This window comes from Notamacropus eugenii, chromosome X (genome assembly GCF_028372415.1).
Source record: "Notamacropus eugenii isolate mMacEug1 chromosome X, mMacEug1.pri_v2, whole genome shotgun sequence".
Taxonomy (NCBI): Eukaryota; Metazoa; Chordata; class Mammalia; order Diprotodontia; family Macropodidae; genus Notamacropus; species Notamacropus eugenii.
Genome location: NC_092879.1, coordinates 23673374 through 23692362, shown reverse-complemented (window position 1 = coordinate 23692362; position 18989 = coordinate 23673374). Strand labels below are relative to the sequence as shown.

At 40.3% G+C, this 18989-nt stretch overlaps 1 pseudogene; it reads right to left on the bottom strand.

Annotated features, from left to right (window-relative positions):
• Positions 1-16610, bottom strand: part of LOC140516284 (neuronal tyrosine-phosphorylated phosphoinositide-3-kinase adapter 2-like) — a 27757-nt pseudogene extending 11147 nt beyond the window's left edge.
• Positions 16611-18989: the final 2379 nt, after the last annotated feature.

Genomic DNA, 18989 nt, shown 5'->3' with positions numbered 1-18989 from the left:
AATCTCCCTCAAGGCCTCTATACAAGGTGGAGGCAAGAATCAACTCCTCAGTTTCCCAGGGGTTTTTACGATCCAACAATGGTCTCGGGCTGCAGTTAAAACTGCTGCCACCTGCCCTGTGTGGCCTCTGTAGCCACTGCCTGAGGCCAGAGCTATGGGAAGGCCCTTCTCCCTTGCTGGCCAGTTGAAAAACCCCATCACTGACCTTTGGCACCTGTGGGTTAAGGGATCTGAGGACCTGCTGCTGCGACTGGAGATTCTGCCCTCTGAAGTGTCCTTCTCCCAGAGTCTGGTTGCACTGTGCTGCGAGGCCAAGGCTGGGCTGGGCTCTGATTTGCGTCCTGTGCAACCGACGTTTCCCATGGGCCTTTCAGGTCACCCTGGACTGGAAATCTCCTCCACTCTGTTGTTCTCCATTTTTGCTGCTCCAGAATTTTTTGAGAGTCTCTCTCTACAGGTATTTTATGGGATGTGTGGGGAGACCTCGCCTATGTGTGTCTTTCTAGTCCGCCATCTTTGCTCTGCCCCCCAGACTAATGGTTTTGAAGAGAGGGACAGAGGGCCATCTGGACACACACAGGGGGTCTCTGGGCAACAGTCTTGGGCCCCAGGGTCTTCTCTCTCCATGCCCAGCTCTTGGAATGGGCCACAGTAAGTACACCCTGCTGGCAGTTCAGGACACTTGCAGTGGTGGCAAGGAGGAGGGGTGGGAAAGAATTCTGAGAGAGCGTTTGGGTAAGGGATACTGACTGGAGGGGCACAGGGGAGTTGGATGTTTCCTGGGGCGCAGCTGTGAGAGGAGCAGGATTATTTGGGGGACTCCTCTCTCCCCAAGGTGGGGGCTGAGGTCACCAGTCATGGGTGCGCACAGTGGTTTCACCTTGTCCAGACTCAGCTCCTCTAGCCTGGCAGTGTGAGGGAAGTTAGGATATAAAAACACATATAAAGACACATACAAAGAAATATGCATGCTCACACACTTAACACACACACACTCACACACGCAGTCAATGAATGATAAAGTCAATCAATGATAGGATGTAACAGTACAGATACAAAGAAACAGACAAGCTCTGTTGATTGATATATGAAAGATATTCAAACAGACAAGCTCCTATTCTTACTTTCACTAGTGAACCAATGATCAAACGGAGTGGGACAACACACACACACACACACACACACACACAGTAAGAGAGGGAGGGAGAAAGAGAGAGAGACAGAGAGAGAGAGAGAGAGAGAGAGAGAGAGAGAGAGAGAGAGAGAGAGAGAGAGCCGTACATGCTCCAACACTTATACACGTACAAACACATACAGGCACACCTCTAATACAATCATTTCATAAAAAGTCTTCATCACTATCAATTAGTAATCGTGGTTAGGAGAAAAAAGAGACTTGTTAACCAAAAACTTTATCACAAGTCCATGAGACATGCATTACAACTTGATTCATTAGAAGAGAAATGAATATGCCTGTGGAACCCTAAGTACGTGCAGAGTCCACAATCCAAACAGAAGCTTGCGTATTTATGAGGTGTGTGTTCCTCCTTCGTTGCCGAAGAAGACCATGCCATGAGAGAAAATAATGACATGACTTGCACTTGACTTTGTTTTTTTGAGTGAGAGAAGGCTGTGAGATGACAGCAAAGGAAAGAGGAGGAAATAGAAATCTCCCCCTAAATAGGGGAGGCAAAGGAGGAGACTCACACAGACTTTGAGCCTTGACTTCCCCAGTTACCAATTCATGTTGGGAGAGCCAGATCAAAGCTTATACTTCTGATCTTATTAACAATACAGTTCTGAGGGAAACATCAAATTAGGATCTCACAGTTCACTTGGAAGTTTAGAGAATTTAGGCTATAAAAACCTTATGCTCTTTCAATCTTTATTTAAACTCTGTATCTGATATAAAAACTGGTAACCAACTAAAGGATAAATGTTACATTGATATATGAGAGACATTCAAAGACACAGGAAATATTTAAATATCAAAGAAGGCAGAACCCTTACACACTTCCAAATTACACATGTACACATATATAGATTGATGCTGTTTCCTCAAAATTTTACACAGTTTTTTTTACTTTGCAATTTTTTTTACAAATTAACTTGTTAGAATTCCAAAATTAAATACCACTTACTTTAAATTAATTCCAATTCAGTTCAATTATTTAATTCCCCCCTTAGGAGGAGCGGAGACAGACAAGGATTTAACCCCAACAAAAACAGAGGTTACCGAACACATTTTGTAAAAAAGATAAAATTTCAGGTCTCAGACACACATAAGGATTTCACTTGACAGGGTCTCCAGAATCCCTTCAGCAACATCTGCTTGACTTGGGATGTGGAGAGGTCTGGCAGACAAAGGTAAAACTGGCTGAGAAAATTTAACTCCTAAAGGAAATATCATGGAAAGAGAAAGCAGGATATTTGGACATATCTCCTCCTAGGTGAGCATTCCTATCTTCCAGGTTTATTTTGACATGTATGAGGACCCACTTCTTCTCTCACTGTAGCCATACATCTAAGTATTCATTTTATATGTATGTACACCTGTATGTATTCATATGAATGAAGATTCCTCATTAATGCCTTACTGCTGGTATTTAAGTACTCATATATCCTCTCCATAAATGAATCAATATATATAGGCTCCCCCACATATTCTAGACAGACACACATATATTTTCATGAGCTATCATGTATTCAATATAAATGTATATACACACATACACATACTATGTTGTTTCTTGTGACTCCTATATATGAGTATTCATATATCCTCTTTATATGTTGGCATATATGATCATTCACAGAAACTTTCTGTATTCCTGTCTGGGTACTTCCACTGTGAGTACTCATTCACTCCACATTTGTATACATAGAGGTACCCTTATTCTCTCTCTATATTCCTGCATATGAGTACTGATATACTCTCTGTGTACATAGACGGGAGTCTGCATATATTCTATCACAGAGGGAAAAGCAGTGGAATGCTTTTTTAAAATGTGGAGAGCACTTAGGAGACCTAATATGTGTGAGTAGAGACATAATGTGTATATGCATACATATATATATATATTTACATATATATGAAGGTATAAATAAATGTATAGGAAAATAAATGTACAGAGGAAAGATAGAGAACTAAGAGAATATGAGTTCTCATTCAAGTGGGAATAGAAGGAACGATTAACTATGTTTATGAGGAGATGGAATGTATAAGTCATATAAATGAATTTCTAGAAAGAATAAATTGCTTTCAGTACATAAGAATGAAGAGACACAACCTGAGTACTTACATATAGGAATATATTCTCTACTTTCATATATATGAGTTGTATTCCATTATCCACATATTTATATACATATGAGGGTGAAGTTATAGTGTAAAGAAGAGGCATTCTAATCTTATAAAGATAGAGAATATAGATATAACATACATGAAATATACAAGCTCTTTCTTACATATAGGACGATAGCATCTCTCTTTTTCTGTGTGTGTGTGTGTGTGTGTGTGTGTGTGTGTGTGTACACGCCTTCTACACCGACAGCGCGGGGTCGCTGGGCATCCAACATTTCTGGTCCCCGGGGTCCTCTCCCACAGTCAAGTAACGCCTCTGCCAGCTTGAGCCACAGGTAGCAGATGGGAGGGTGTGAGGGAGGGGGAAATGAGGCCAAGAGGACTCGAGAGGGAGAGAGGAGAGGGATGCTGACTGCAAGGAGACTGCTGAGTGGAATGCCTGACTGGGGCTAGTGGATCGAGAGATGTGGTTGACGGGAGGGGGCTCCTGCCTCACCTAGGTGGATGCTGACGTCATCAACCATCCGTGCTCGGCCCCAGGGGAGGGTCCACCTGGTCCAAATTCTAGTTGGCTGTTCTAGTGACTCCCTGGGGAGAACGAGGCCCGACGGTGGATATTTGAGAGCCCAGATATGCCAGGGGACCTGCTCAAAGCCCACCTGTGACCCAGGTGCTTGAGAATGGTAGACAAGAAGCCAGGAAACCTAAGTCCCAGATCTCAAGACTCCTGTCCATGGTAGGGAAATGTTCCCAGCTGGTTTCTACGTGACCTTGTCCACTCACCACTCTGGTCTCGAGGTCTGATAGTCCCTGTGAGACAGAGGTGGGGAGTGGGAGTGAGGAGGGGCGGGCTCTGGTTAAGGGGGCAGGACCAGGAAACCCATGGGTTTTATTCCGAACTTTGGGGTTGGAATAAGGAAACAAATTCCTGACTGAGGGCTACTCCAAAGAAAATCATTCCACTAGTAAGGCTTCCTCAGTGTCGGGGGTGGGCTATTTTGCTAGAATTGGGGGAAGGGAAGGATATGGGATGGAGTCTGAATGGTGTTGTAGGTGTGGGTAGAATGGTGGGTTAAAAGAGACCTCAGAGCTCATCTGGTTCAAACTTCTGTTTTGAGGAAAAGGGTAACTGAGGCCAAGTGGAGGACAGGGACGTGGCCAAGATCCCGGAGCCAGTAAGGGCCAGACCCAGACTTTGAATCAGGATCTCTCCTGCCTCCCAGACCCTCTCCCTTCCTTCTTGGCCGCTGCCTCCTCTGACAGAACACCTTCAAGAACTGAAGGTCCCTGGGAAGGCACTTACCATAAGGTGGTGGGCAGGTTGCCCATAGGACTAGGGATCCACTTAGGACTGAAGGGATAAGTGAGGGGCAAAATGAGCCACACACTCCTACCACCAACTTTGTGGCAACCTGAGATGTACGTTAAGCTGGGCCTCAGCCTGAGCCAAAGCCAATCTCATGCCTTCCTTGAATGGGTTTGTGAAGTAAGGGGCACGAACTCCACTTGGTTCACTCACAACGCTACTTTAAAATCTTCTTGGGTCTTAGAGTAGTAGCTTGGGCAATGTCCTCGATTCCTGCGCTCAGAAAGCTCCTGATTTATTGAGAAAAAATGAATGACTTGGACATGTTGGATATGGTAGCAATATCAAAGTTTTGGTCAGAGGAGACAAGCCTTAGATCAAAAACTGCTTAGTGGAGGTGGGCTGGGGGGCATTTGGGCTTTCATTGAGGAGAGGGAATGTGCAGGAGGGGAGGTTGTCCACAGAACAGAGCAGGGCATTTTCCGCAATTCAAATGGACCTGCCTGAGTTTCAGAAGGGGCCTCTGGGAACTGTGTGGGAAAGGAAATCCGAATATCCCCATGACTGGAGCTTCTATGTCCTTCCCTTTCTCTCCCTAGGGAGGGCAGTGGGATTCTGGGTACCAGGCGAAGGTGGCATCTCCCCCAACCAGCACAGACCAGCCTCATGGATATCTATCACTAAGGTTGTTTCCTGCTGATAAAAGCCTGAAGAAGTCAGAAGCAGTAGACCAATCCAATTATTTGTCCACATGAAGTCAGAAATACAGAAGAGTAACTTCACCAGGAGCAATATAAACTGTTCCTCAACTGGTCTGAACTGACTGGAGTAAATACTGTCTTTAACAGCAATTTAAAGGAAGGTACTACATAGAAAGATGTGGCCTCCATGAAACACACTGTGGCTGACCAATCCCATGTATTAGCAATGATGGAACAGGGGCTGGACTGGAAGATAGGACATACACACAGACATACAGAGACATACAGAAACACAAAGGCTCTCACATACACACAATTGTGCATCAATGTTTAAACAGTTGATGGGATATAAGTTAAGACATACAGAGACAGAGAAAAATACATTCCTACACTTCACACACATTGGTGCCCCAATGATAGAACATGGAATGGATTGGACGTTTATGATAAACACATACATTCCGGCATAGAAACATTCACTCCTACCCTTACCCACCCACACTTGTGCCCCCCACCCCGATAAATAACTTGATAAAGTATTTTATTGTTTATTCCTCAGTAATCATGGTGAGGAGACAAAAGAGGATCTCAAAATTGTTTTCAGAAAAAATCAGCTTGACTTAGGACATGGAGAGATAGAGCAGACAAAGTGCAAGTAGGCTGAGAACCTTACCTACAAATGAAAATTGTGTGGAAAAAGATGATGGGAGACTTAGACACATCACCTCACACGTGAGTATTGACATCTTCCATTTATATATAGACATGCTGAGTACTCAGTTCTGCTCTATATATCCATACATCTGAGTATTACTATGCTCTCTTTATGGTGTGAATTCTCTCATGTACACCCCTGTTACTCATATGTCAATACTCATATATCCTCTCCGTGCATGAATCAATATATACATGGGTTTCCTCATATTCTTTCTGTATTCATATATATGAGCAACCACGTATTTACTGCATTTAAAGCAACTCTTCTCTTGCAATTCATTTATATGTTTATGGCATATATCAGCATTGATAGAGCTCTTCTTTATTCCTATATTAGTAATTCATTTGTGAATACTCATTCACCCCCTGTCCCTTTACATGGAGTTATCTTTATTCTCTGTCTATATTCTTTTGTATGAATCTCTTATACTCTGTATGCTCATGGAGAGGAATCTTCATATATTCTCTAACAGGGAGAGAAGCCATACAGTACTTTTAGAAATATAGAGAGGATAGAGGCATACTCTTATCCCTGTGGAAAGAGAACATATACCTACCTACTTACATATATTTATATGTGTATATATGAAGAGAGAAAATATGGGTACTCATAGACATGAATAGAGAGGGAATATGTGCGTACTCATATATGTAGCAGTAGAAAGAACGATTGCTAATATTTATGAGAATATTGAAAGTATAAATCATGTAAATGAATTTGTAGAAAAAAATTTTGTACATAGGAAAGATGCTGAGTGCATATATATTTATATAATTTCTGTCTTCATATACATGAATTGTCATAGATTCTCGATATACTCATCTACAAAAGTATGAAGTTATAATTTATAGAGGACAGGCTTTGTAGGTCTATATATGAGTAATTTGTTCAAGTCTATATTTTCCTTTCATTATATTTACTTTTAGTTTTCAACCTTCACTTCCACAAGATTTTGAGTTCCAAATTTTATCCCCATCTCTCTCCTCCCTCTCTCCAAGACGGCATGCATTTTCATTACCATCACCTCCTAAACTGCCATCCTCCCCTCCAGTGTAAAAGCTTTATCTTTACTCTTGTATCTGAGATATTTCACCCCATTCTACCTCTCCCTTTATGTTTCTCCCCATACATTCTTCTCTCACCCCTTAATTTTTTAGGTATCATCCCTTCATTTTCAATTCACTCCTGTGTCCTCTGTCTATAGATACTTCTACCTACACTAATATTAAGAAAGGTCTTATAAATTACAAATAACATCTTCCAATGTAGGAATGTAACCAATTTATCCATGTTAAGCCTCTTCCATTTTTAAAAAATTTTTTCTGTAATTTATTTATTTTAAGTTTTGAACACTCCTTTCCACAAAATTTTTGAGTTCCAAATTTTCTCCCCATCTCTCCCCTCCCTCCACCCCAAAACGCCTTGCATTCTGATTACCCCTTCCACCAATCTGCCCTCCCTTCTAACACCCCTCCTTTACCTTATCCCCATCTTCTCTCTTGTCCTGTGGTGCAAGATACTTTTCTATACTCCATTACCTGTATTACTTATTTCACAGTTGTATGCAAAAGCAATTCTCAACATTTATTCCTGAAACTTTGAATTCCAACTTCTCTTCCTCCCTGCCTCCCTACCCATCCCCACTGAGAAGGCAAACAATTCAGTATGTTATATACGTGCAGTTTTGCAAATGACTTTCATAATAGTCATAATATATATATATATATATATACACACACATGGTATATACATATATACTATATATAATACACATATAGTATATAATAATACTATAGTTACTATACTAACTATAGTAACTTACAGTTAGTGTAAGACTAATTATACTTCCCTTCATCCTATCCTGCCCCCCATTTCTTCTATTCTCTCTTTTGACCCTGTCCCTCCTCAAAAGTGTTTGCTTCTGATTACGCCCTCCTCCCATTTGCCCTCCCTTCTATCATCCCTCCTCTTCCCTTTCCCCCCTACATTCCTGTAGGGTAAGATAAATTTTCATATCCATTTGAATGTGTATGTTATTCCCTCCTGAAGTCAAATCTGAGGAGAATAAGGTTCATTCATTCCCTCTCACCTCCACCCTCTTCCCCTCCATTGTAAATACTTTTTCATGTCGCTTTTATGTGAGATAATTTACCACATTGTACCTCTTCCTTTCTCTTTCTCTCAATATATTCTTCTGTCAACCCATAATTTTATGTTTTTGATATCATCCCTTCATATTCAACACACCCTGTGCGCTCTGTGTGTACATATATATGTGTGTGTGTGGTTTTGTGCGTATATATTTATGCATAAACATATATACATGTGTGTAGGTATGTATAAATATATGTGTGTATGCATGTGTGTGTATTTCCTCCAACTGTCCTAATACTGAGAATGTTCTCATGGGTTACTGTGAGGAAACTGAGGAAGATTCTCCCCAGCCTCTTGCATGACCACCACATGACCTAACATAAGAGAATCAACTTAAAGTTGATATGCTTTCCTAGGAGTGCCAGGGGAACCAGAAGAATTAATGAAGCATGCAGCCAGGGTGAAGGAATGGAGGAGGTGTCTCTGTTCAAGGACCTGGACAGTCCTTGGGCATATACATCAAAGTCAACAACTGAAACTTTTGGCTAGAGTTTCTTCTTTGTTCTAAGGGTTCTCTTTTCCCTGAAGTTACATGTAAAAAGAGACTGAGTGAGAGCAGGATCTTTGGAAGTCTTTTGCTGCAGAAGTGGGTAGGCCTGCTTCTGCTGTCACAGCCAGTACCTTTGCAGACTGCTCCCCCTTTCAGCCTCCCCAGTTTTGTCAACGTGTGGGAGCTCAGACTTGGCTGCTGACGTATACTTTTTCTTTTTCTACTCTGTCTTAACTATTATCTATTCTTTATATGTATACACTTGCTAACTTGCACGATTTGTAGTAATAGAACTTAACTGCCTATTAAGTTTGTTTTAGTGCGTGTCATTGTATCTTAAGATCTGAACCAAAAGTAAAAGTCTCTGTTTTTACTCCACCATCATGGCCCTGCCTATTTTTCCTTTTGAAAACACTTTGTTTTGGTTGTCCAACTCTGAGAAAGGTCCATTAAAGTCCCCTACTATAATTGTGTTATCTTGCAATTAGGTTATTTTTTTTCTTTATGACTTTATAGATACTGGATTGTTATCTATATTAAGCAAAATGTGATTTCCTTCCTTTTGTTTATATCATAAATTTGGATTTTGCATTTTCCGATGGCATGATTTCAAATGTTGCTTTTTTAGATTTGCCTGATACATATTAAATTTTGCTCTACCTTCTCATTTTTATTATATATATACATCCATCCATCCATACATACATACATACATACATACATACATACATACATATATGACTTAAGTGTATTTCTTATAATGACCATTTGGGGAGAGAAGGGATTCTCCAATCTGTCACTCTCTTTCCATTGCTTGATTGTTTAATCCGTTTATATTTGTAGTTATGAGAATTAAGTTTGTCAGTTTATCTTTTCTTCTATATTTCTTTCTAGTACTGTTTTTTGTCTGAGTAGGGATTTAGGAGGCCTCCCTTCCTCTTTTAAGTCAGGACTTTGTACCCACTATTAGTTTTGCTTATTCTGGTTTACGGCAATCCTATTCCCACAAACTATCTCTCCCTCTCTCATTTGTCAAGTATTTTACAAATCTTGGAGTTTTGTTTAACTTACTGATTTCTCTTTCTTTGTTCCCTTTATTAATTATCTAATTCTTTTCCTTTTTTCTTTCTCAAGTAAGAGGTTAATTCAAATATCTTCCTTTTCTCCTCCCCTACACTCTTTTTGTTCATTTTTTTTAATTTTTAGCTTTTTTTCCTAAAAGTTATTTCTGCTTTGTTTTCTTAATTCTTTTCTTTCTTTCTATCCTAAAAATTTATTCTTTGATTAATTTCTGCATAGTTACTTATTCCTTATTTAGACTTTTTGTATTCCTCATGGAATTCAAAGCTTCTAAAAGACCAAGCTTGAGTCCCCGTTTCTCACCAGTTTCTATGTTTTTGCTTTTGTAGATCTTGCCCTCCTCACCTCTTTTTCTTACTGTAAGTCACTCTTAGAACTATCCATTCATGAGGGATGTAACGATGATAGAGGAATTGTCCCATGTTAAAAATGTCCCAAATCTAATTCTACCCCCTGACCTCCTCATGGTTATTTTCTTTTCAACGTGCAATGCAATCTTCTTTCTGGGTCCATGTCTTTCCAACCTTCTGGATGCCAGTTGCCCTGAGGAACTTTGATTTTTCTTCTCCTGAGATGTGATGTTCCATGGAGACTCAACACTCTCTCAGACTAGGTTATCTCCTTATGCAACAGTTCCCTGCATATTGAATCCGTGGCAAGATCCCCATCTCCTGTTATAGAATATACTCCTTCCTTATGAGTATGCTCTTCAGTAGGACCCTCCCTTTGCTGCTCCTCCATCTTTCCCCCTGATTAAATACTTTCCGTTGCCACTCCACACATTCTTGTTGCATCCCCTCTTCTTGCTGAGAGACTACAGACGTTATCTTCCTTTGCTGGTCATCCACGGACTTGATTAGAGTACGTCACACATTTCCCTTTATCTTCTACCTTCCTTCTCCCCTTTCATGCACCCTTCCATTGTGCAACTTAGTAACACAAAATATTCACCTATAAGGAAAGCTAAGTCATGCAATTTATTTTGTGATATTTTAAGCTTGCTCCTCCACTGTCTCCTATTTCTTTAAAGGCTGCAGGCATATTTATACTTTTATGTACTTTTAGAATCTATTAATGGTCACTCCATTATTGTTGCTGTTGTTGCTTAACTCATTAGATATCTTTTTCTTTCTAAATTTTTTCCTCTTTTTATAGTCCCTAGAGATGGACTAATTAATTTAATTATATATTCTTTAATGTATTCGTCATGTTCTTTTAGTAATTAAATTTACTTACCTCATGTATTTCAGGTGTTTGGGGATATTTGTAAGTCAAGTAATCCAATTTAAGCCAGTAAAAGAACCAAGCATTTTTAATAGATAGGCAGCATAACTATTAAAATCACATCGCCAAAATAAGAAAACTGAAATTAAAAATCACTACTGATTATTTCTCTTGAAAAACCACATGAAAAATTCAAATATGCATAGTAAAAACGCTGTTGTCTGCAATATTTTTCCCTTGACCTGGGAACTCTGGAATCTGGCTACAATATTACTAGGAGTTTCTCTTTTTGGATCTCTTTCAGGAGGTGATCAATGGATCCTTTCAATATTTATTTTGCCCTGTGGTTCCAGTAGATCAGGGCTGTTTTCCTTGATAATTCCATGAAAGATGATGCCCAGGCTCTTTATTTGATCATGACACTCAGGTAGTCCCCATAATTTTTAAATTGTTTCTCCTGGATCTATTTTCCCAGTCAGTTGTTTTTCCAATGAGATATTTCACATTATCTTCCATTTTTTCATTCTTTTGGTTTTGCTTAGTAATTTCTTGCTTTCTCATAAAGTCATTAGCTTCTATCTGCTCCATTCTAATTTTTAAAGAACTATTTTCTTCAGTGAGCTTTTGAACCTTCTTTTCCATTTTGCTAACTCTGCTTTTTAAAGCATTCTTCTCCTCATTGGCTTTTTGGACCTCTTTTTCCAATTGACTTAGCCTATTTTTAAAGGTGTTATTTGCTTCAGAATTTTTTGGGTCTCCTTTAGCAAGCTGTTGACTCACTCTTCATGATTTTCTTACATCGCTCTCCTTTCTCTTCCCAATTTTTCCTCCATCTATCTTACTCGATTTTCAAAATCCTTTTTGAGTTCTTCCATGGCCTGGGACCATGGCATATATATTTTGGAGGTTTTGGATGCAGAAGCCTTGACTTTATTGTCTTCCCCTGATGGTAAGTATTATTCTTTCTCATATGAAAGATGGGAGAGAATACCTGTTCACCAAGAAAGTAACCTTCTATAGTCTTATTTTTTCCCTTTTTGGGCATTTTCCCTACCAGTTCCTTGACTTTTGGGTCCTTTGTCAAGAGTAGAGTATACTCTGGGGACCTGCAAGAGCTTGGTTCCTCTCAGGTTGCACAATCAAAGGGGAGGTGGGGTTCCTCTCTGATTTTATTCACAACGTGACCTACATGGAAATATGTTTTGTTTCATTGCACATGTATAATCTTTCTCGCTGGAGTAGGGGGAAAGGAAGGGACAAAATTTGGAACTCAAAATTTGAAAAACAAATGTTTAAATTGTTTCATATGTCATTAAAGAAAAAATAAAATATTAAATAGAAAGCGACGTGTTCATACCCTTGGGCCATTTGTCAACTGGGAAATGACACATACACCTTGACTATGTTAACAGGATTTTACTGAGCCAGTCTCTAACCTGAGAATGATGAAACAGAAAGTCAGAGACAAAGTGCTAGTTATCAAGTAGCCATTTAATTAATTAGTTTCATTATGGGGAACAGATTTGCAAATTGGGAATTCTTCCGATCAGAATTCCAACTGGCTGAAGTGAAGACACAAATTATATACATGAACCACAAATGGGAAAGGAGGTGGACATTTGAATTACAAACCAGGAACTCATGAGTGACCACAGTCAGTAGGGTCCCACTCCTCTGCTATGCACTCATCAGCATATACTCCTCCTGGAACCATAGCCACAGCCTGAGAGTTATTCTGGTCAGCAAAGCAGGGCCCACCATCTATCATCAGCCAGCAGAAGGTCCCTGCAAATTTTCCTGGTCAGCCCCCATTCCCCTTCAATGTGGGGTACAAGCTGAAGCTAAGGCTGCTGCCTATATAAGGTGGGGGTAGGGCAGACTTAAGTTAGGTTTCAAGCCCGTGGGTTGGCTTGTGCAACCCTGCCTGAGTGTGGTGATTGAGGCGGGAAAAGTTACTGAGTGAGAGTGTTGGGGTTTAGAGATTGGCCTTCTCTGCTGTTAGTTGAAGGCTACTACCTAGCACAATAACAGAGTGCTGGTCTGAAGTCAGGAAGACTCAACTTCTGAGTTTCCAGATCAGGCCTCAGTCACTATGTGGTCCTGAACAAGCCACTTTACCCTGCTTGCCTGAGTTTCTTGCTATGCAAAAATGAGCTGGAGAAGGAAGTGGCAAAACACTCCGGTATATTTTTTTCAAGAAAACAAATGTGGTCAGGAAGAGTGGGGAATGACTGAGAACAACTAAACAACAGCAAGCTTATTAATCCCTAAGATTTTTGGTTCATTGAGGTTCTTGGTGTCTTAGATCTTGAAGATTGCTGAAATTTCCTTATTTCTTACACGTAATTCCTATTTTGGAGATGACCAAAAATCTAGTCTGTCATATTGTTGGTCACACTAATAGGAAGTTAAGAAAAAACATTACAAAGACATATTAGAGGTCAGGAATCTTCAAGAGGAAAATCCAGAAGAGAAAAACACCGCATCTAAAAGCTAAGCCTTAGCGGGGGGAAATATGGCTTGGCCACAAGACTAAATGAGTGCCTTGGAAAAGAATGAAGAGATCTTCCTAAAATGAAATCAAAACTGAAATAAAATGTCTAGGGAAAAGAATAGGAAGGAAGGAAACATTTATTATGCACGTAAACTCTGCTAAGCATTTTATAATTATCTCATTTGATCTTCACAACAACTCTGGGAAGTAGACTTTAGGTCTTTTTCAAGGGGAGTGGGGGGGATCAAGCTAATTTACATTTCTGCCTATACATATATATATATATATATATATATATATATATATATATATATATATATATATATATATATATATATATATATATATATATACACATGCATACATACATATATGTGTTTGTGTGTGTGTGTGTGCGTGTGTGTTAGTCCTTCATTGCCAAAGAAGACCATGCCATCAGAGAAATGATGACATGATTTGCACTTGACATTGTTTTGAGTGAGGGAGGGCTGTGCAGGTTACCAGCCTCACTTCTCCTCCAAAGCCATCTGAATCCAGTGACCACATATTCATCAGGATGACTGGAGATGACGCAGGATGAGGCAATTCGGGTTAAGTGACTTGCCCAAGGTCATGCAGCAAGTGAGTGTCAAGTGTCTGAGGTGAGATTTGAACTCACGTCCTCCTGACTCCTGCACTGGTGTTCTATCCACTGCACCACCTAGCTGCCCTTACATTTCTGCGCTTTTTGTTCAAAGGTTTGCCAAAGGAGTCACTTGCAGAACAAAGAAGGTATGGGGAAAATCTCACTCTTCCTCAGGGAAGTGGAAAGAGAGATTTTGCAACTCTTGCAATACAAGCAAAAGCAAGAGAAGGGGGTCCCAAGGTAAGGGGAATGGGGGGCACAGTCAAAGAAAGCCATCCAGACAAAAGAACCAAGAACTAGGGAAGCCTAGGGATACAGGCAAATGGTGTATGGAATGTAAGGATCTGGAAAGAGGGCTCAAGTAGGGAGGTAGCCCTTCTCCTCACTGGTTTGGTCTGGATTCTTAGGGAAGTCATCTGCAGTAGATGTCATCTTTTTCAAGGACTTACTAAACTAGAGGACAAAGTCTTCTGTGGACTCAGATGTTCACTGAGAGAGGGTTAGCTTCAGATGATCCAGGAGTTCACATTCACAAGTTGGCAGGTGTGGGAGTAGTTGGAAGGACCTTATGGGGACTCTTAGAATACATATGAGTTGAAAATTGAGAGAAAACACTATAACATAAGTCCCTGGTTAAAGGCACAAAGAGATGGTCCAGTTTCCCAGCCATGCAGGGCTAGGTTCAAATAATCCAAATAATCCAATAAAGTTTTCCTTACAATTCACATACTTACATTCCCATATGCAATATAATTATATCTTCTTAGGTACAGATCAAATCAAAACAATAGTAAGTTACAGTCCCATAAAGTCTTTTTTATTCATTTGTAATTCAACACATTTATTAGCAAACAGTCTATTATAGAAGCATGTCAGATGAAAGTCACTTTCTCTTCTGACAGTCTAGATTCTTTAATTTCTATGGTTTGTCAGAGCAGAGAAGGCACTGGTCATGGAATTAAGGGAATGGGATTCCAATCCAACTCCAACATTTATCAGTTGTATATCTAAGATGTCTCAGGGTTTTAGTTTCCACATTCTCTGCAGGTTCTTTTGATCTTCTTCCACTGGAGGACTTCCTCAGCAAGATTTTTCCTGAAGTAAAGAGTCTGGTGAGCTCTTCTAAAGGACTTGTGGGAGTTCTGGAGTGGAAGCCACTCTGAGAGGACCCATAGGTACTGATAGAGGCATTTACCATCTTCCCTCCTTCCTGTAATGTGTTTCTGGCTGTAGTATGTGGCGCTGATGGAGAGCTCATTGAGGTGCTTCTTGAATGTAAAGATACATAGGATGGTGGTCTTTTGAGGCTTAATGGGGTAAGTGACCTCCTCATACTATCAGGAGAAGGTGAAGCAGAGTGACTTTTAGAGTATCCATGTGGAGATGATGTTTTATATAAATTGAAGGATGGGGAGGTGACGAAGAATGAACACAAGAGGAAGAAGATGGTCCATGAGCTATTTTCTGGTCTTTCTCTGATTTGGGATGACCCAAATGAGATGGCAGTGATGATGGAGAAGCTCCAATCTGCTGTTTGATGTAAGACACATTTTCCAACACAGGAAGCTTTGTGACCTCAAGCGGAGTTAGAGGTGACTCATCAGAATTGGGGGAACACTGGACAGGTGTTGGTGGGAACACCAATATTGAGGGTCTATGAGACAGTAAGTTAGGCAAGGGAGGGGGATATCACAGAGCAAACTCTTTGGAGTACATGGCACTCAGGACTTGGCAAAGTCAAAGTCAGGCACTGTAGGCGTAGCACACTGAGAAGAGCAGCTGTGATGGTCTAATTCACATTTTCACTCTTGGCAGACATCATCAAAAACAGGATATTTCATTTCCTCGTAAACTGCCTCACTTTGGTCATCTTTCTCTTTTTTTTGAAGTCTCTTAAAATAGCCCCCACCATTTCAATGTACACAGGTTCCTCTTCCTCAGGATCTAGAGCAGGACTGCTCACCTGTGATAAGGATGTGTCCCATGTCAACAAAGTCTTTGTAAGCCCATACTTTTTAATATAGGTCTCATCAAAAGATGTGCTTAGATAGGTATTTGGATTTCCCTTAGGCTTAGGAGGAGGCATCTTCTTGCAACATTCATCATTGTGGTGCCTGGGTTTGGCTAGCCCTTCCATTTTCTCGTGGAGTCTCACACTTTTCCCCGTTGCTGTATCATTGATGGTCTCTGACAATGTGCTCAGTTTTGTCCTGGGGTCCCGCTTTGGCTTTGGTGGAGGCTGTCTCTGAGAGTCACAGCTGCTGTCATCATCCATGCCCCTCACTGGGTGAAGGGACTGGGATCTCACTGAAAGGCCACTGGAACAAGGATGAGGAAGTCTGTCCTGAGGGGCAGGCATGGTCATAATCCCGTTCGGAAATGTTTGCCCACATAACTTCCTTCGTGCTGTCACCCAACTTCTCCACCTATGCTACTCCTCTTTATTTCACTTGGTTGTTCTAGGACAGCTGAGTCTTGGCTCAGCTTTTCTTGATATTGGTCCTTTTTCTCCATTTCTGGTCCTGAGAATCTATCCCGAAAAAGTCTTAAATAACAAGTTCCCATAATCAGAGCTTCAGGTGGGTTCAGCTTTCAAGGATCACACATCCGAGATAATAAGTATTGACTATAATCTTACACTGGTGACGGTAATAGATTGTTCACAACAATACCGCTGCTCTCAAAATCCCTTTAAAGAATGGGAACATCTCTAAGGCGAGTCTTAAATTGCTTGAATACATTTCTGCACATGTTGTCACTTCAGATTAAATAACGGACATAAATAAAATCAGATTTCTCTTTATGATAACACAAGACAGCTCACTAACATAACTGATTGTCCTGTAATCCTATTCCTTTAACAAAAATAAAAGAGATTCTTGACTTTAACTTCACAACTTAACATATTCACATCATTGTTTCACAAGTTTATTTATCCTTCTCTAGTTATAATCATCATTCCAAAAGAAGGAGATACTTCAGCTATAGAATTTTATACCTATTGTAAGTTCAAACATTGATTTAACTCTTACTGTTTTGTTCTGAATTTGTAGTCATTTTATGGACTAAGCAATAAATCATCTTACAAATAAAAATATAGTAGGCCTTCTAAAACTCATGCAAAACATTTTTATAAAACATTACTTCCCACAAGTATTTCCCAAGAAAACAAATCCAAGAGAATGAAAAAAATAGAAGACAATGTGTAATATGGCATTGGAAAAACAACTGACCTGGAAAAGAGATGCAGGAAGACCATTTAAAAAGCATTGGACTACCTGAAAGCCATGATCAACAACCAAAAAAAAAAAAAAGCTTACAGAATATCTTTCAAGAAAACTTCCAGAAAAAATGCCCTGACATTCTGGAACCAGAGGGCAAAATAGAAATTGAAAGAATCTACCAGTCACCTCCTTAATGAAATCCTCAAATGAAAACTGTCCAATTCCTGAGTTCTCTGGTCAAGGAGAAAATATCGTAAGGCATCAGAAAAAAGCAATTCAAGTATGGTGAAGCCACAGTCAGAAAAATACAAGATTCAGCAGCTCTACATGAAAGAATCAGAGTGCTTTGAATATATTCTGGAGCAGCAAAAGAGCTATGGTTACAACAAAGAATCACCTTCCCTGCAAAGCTGAGTATAATTCTTCAGGGGAAAAATGAACATTCAATGAGGAGGAGGATTTTCAGACATTCTAGATATAAAGACAAAAACTGAAGAGAAAACTGAATTTTCAAATACAAGACTCAAGAAAAGCATAACAAAGGTAAACAGGAAGGGGAAATCACGAGGCTTACTAGAGGGGTGGAGCCAAGACAGCAGAGTAGAAAAACGCACATACTCTAGCTCTTCCCCTACAGCCCATAAAATACCAATGACTCTCGGATTTCCGTTTCCGGGAGCCAAGATGGTGGAGTTATTGGTCACTGCTATGTCTCTCCCCTTGTTGACCTTGACTAGCCCAGAGATTATTTCCCTGTAAAAAAAACCCCTGGAACAGTGGGAGCAGCAGAAGGGGTAAACAGGCTCTCAGCACAAGAGGCTAGAAAGATCACTAAGGAGTGTTCCTCTTGCTGTGGCCAAAGGTGACCAGTGCAGGATCAGAACTGGCCCAGACAGTCCCACCTCAACAAACCGGGTGAAGATCCTCAACCCCAGAGGAGTGAAGCCAGCAACTGCCAACACCAGGACTGCAGGTGTGCTTCAGCAACCCAGTAGAACTGGGAAGACACTAGCGCAGAAAACTGAGTTTGCCTGTGTTCTATCTCAGCAGAGGAGCCGCTACAGTCCAGACCACCCCTCCCCCACACTAAAAGCAGCTAGTTTCAGGGTAATTGCGGGGAAACCTTAAAAGACCTAACCAGCCTTTGCTTTCAAACACCAGCCAGTTCAGCACCAGGTAAGCTGCAGCATTTAATTTCTAGCTGAAAGAACCAGAGGGCACAACACACAAAGCCTCAAGTTTTGGGCACAAGAACTGTGAGACAGAGCTCCTTGTGCCACAGAAGCAGAGATCTACCCTAAAAGCCAGGAAAACGGTTATTATCAGAAGTAAAAAGCAAAGCAGAAAAGAAAAGAGCACAGAATCTTTCTATGGGGACAAGGACCAAAACATAAAAAGCAAAGAGGTCAGCATTGACACTGTACTCCCATCTGAAACTTCAGAAGGGAATATGAACTGGTCTGAAGCACAAAGAGCCTTCTTGGAAGAGCTCTGGAAGAATTTTAAAACCTAAATTAGAGAAATAGAAGAAAAACTAACCAATGACATTAAAAATACGAAAAAAGAATTCACTGAAGAGAACAGCTCCTTAAAAAGGAAAATTGGACAAATGGAAAAGGAAGTACAAAACTTATCTGGTGAAAACAACTCCTTAAAAGGAACAACTGAA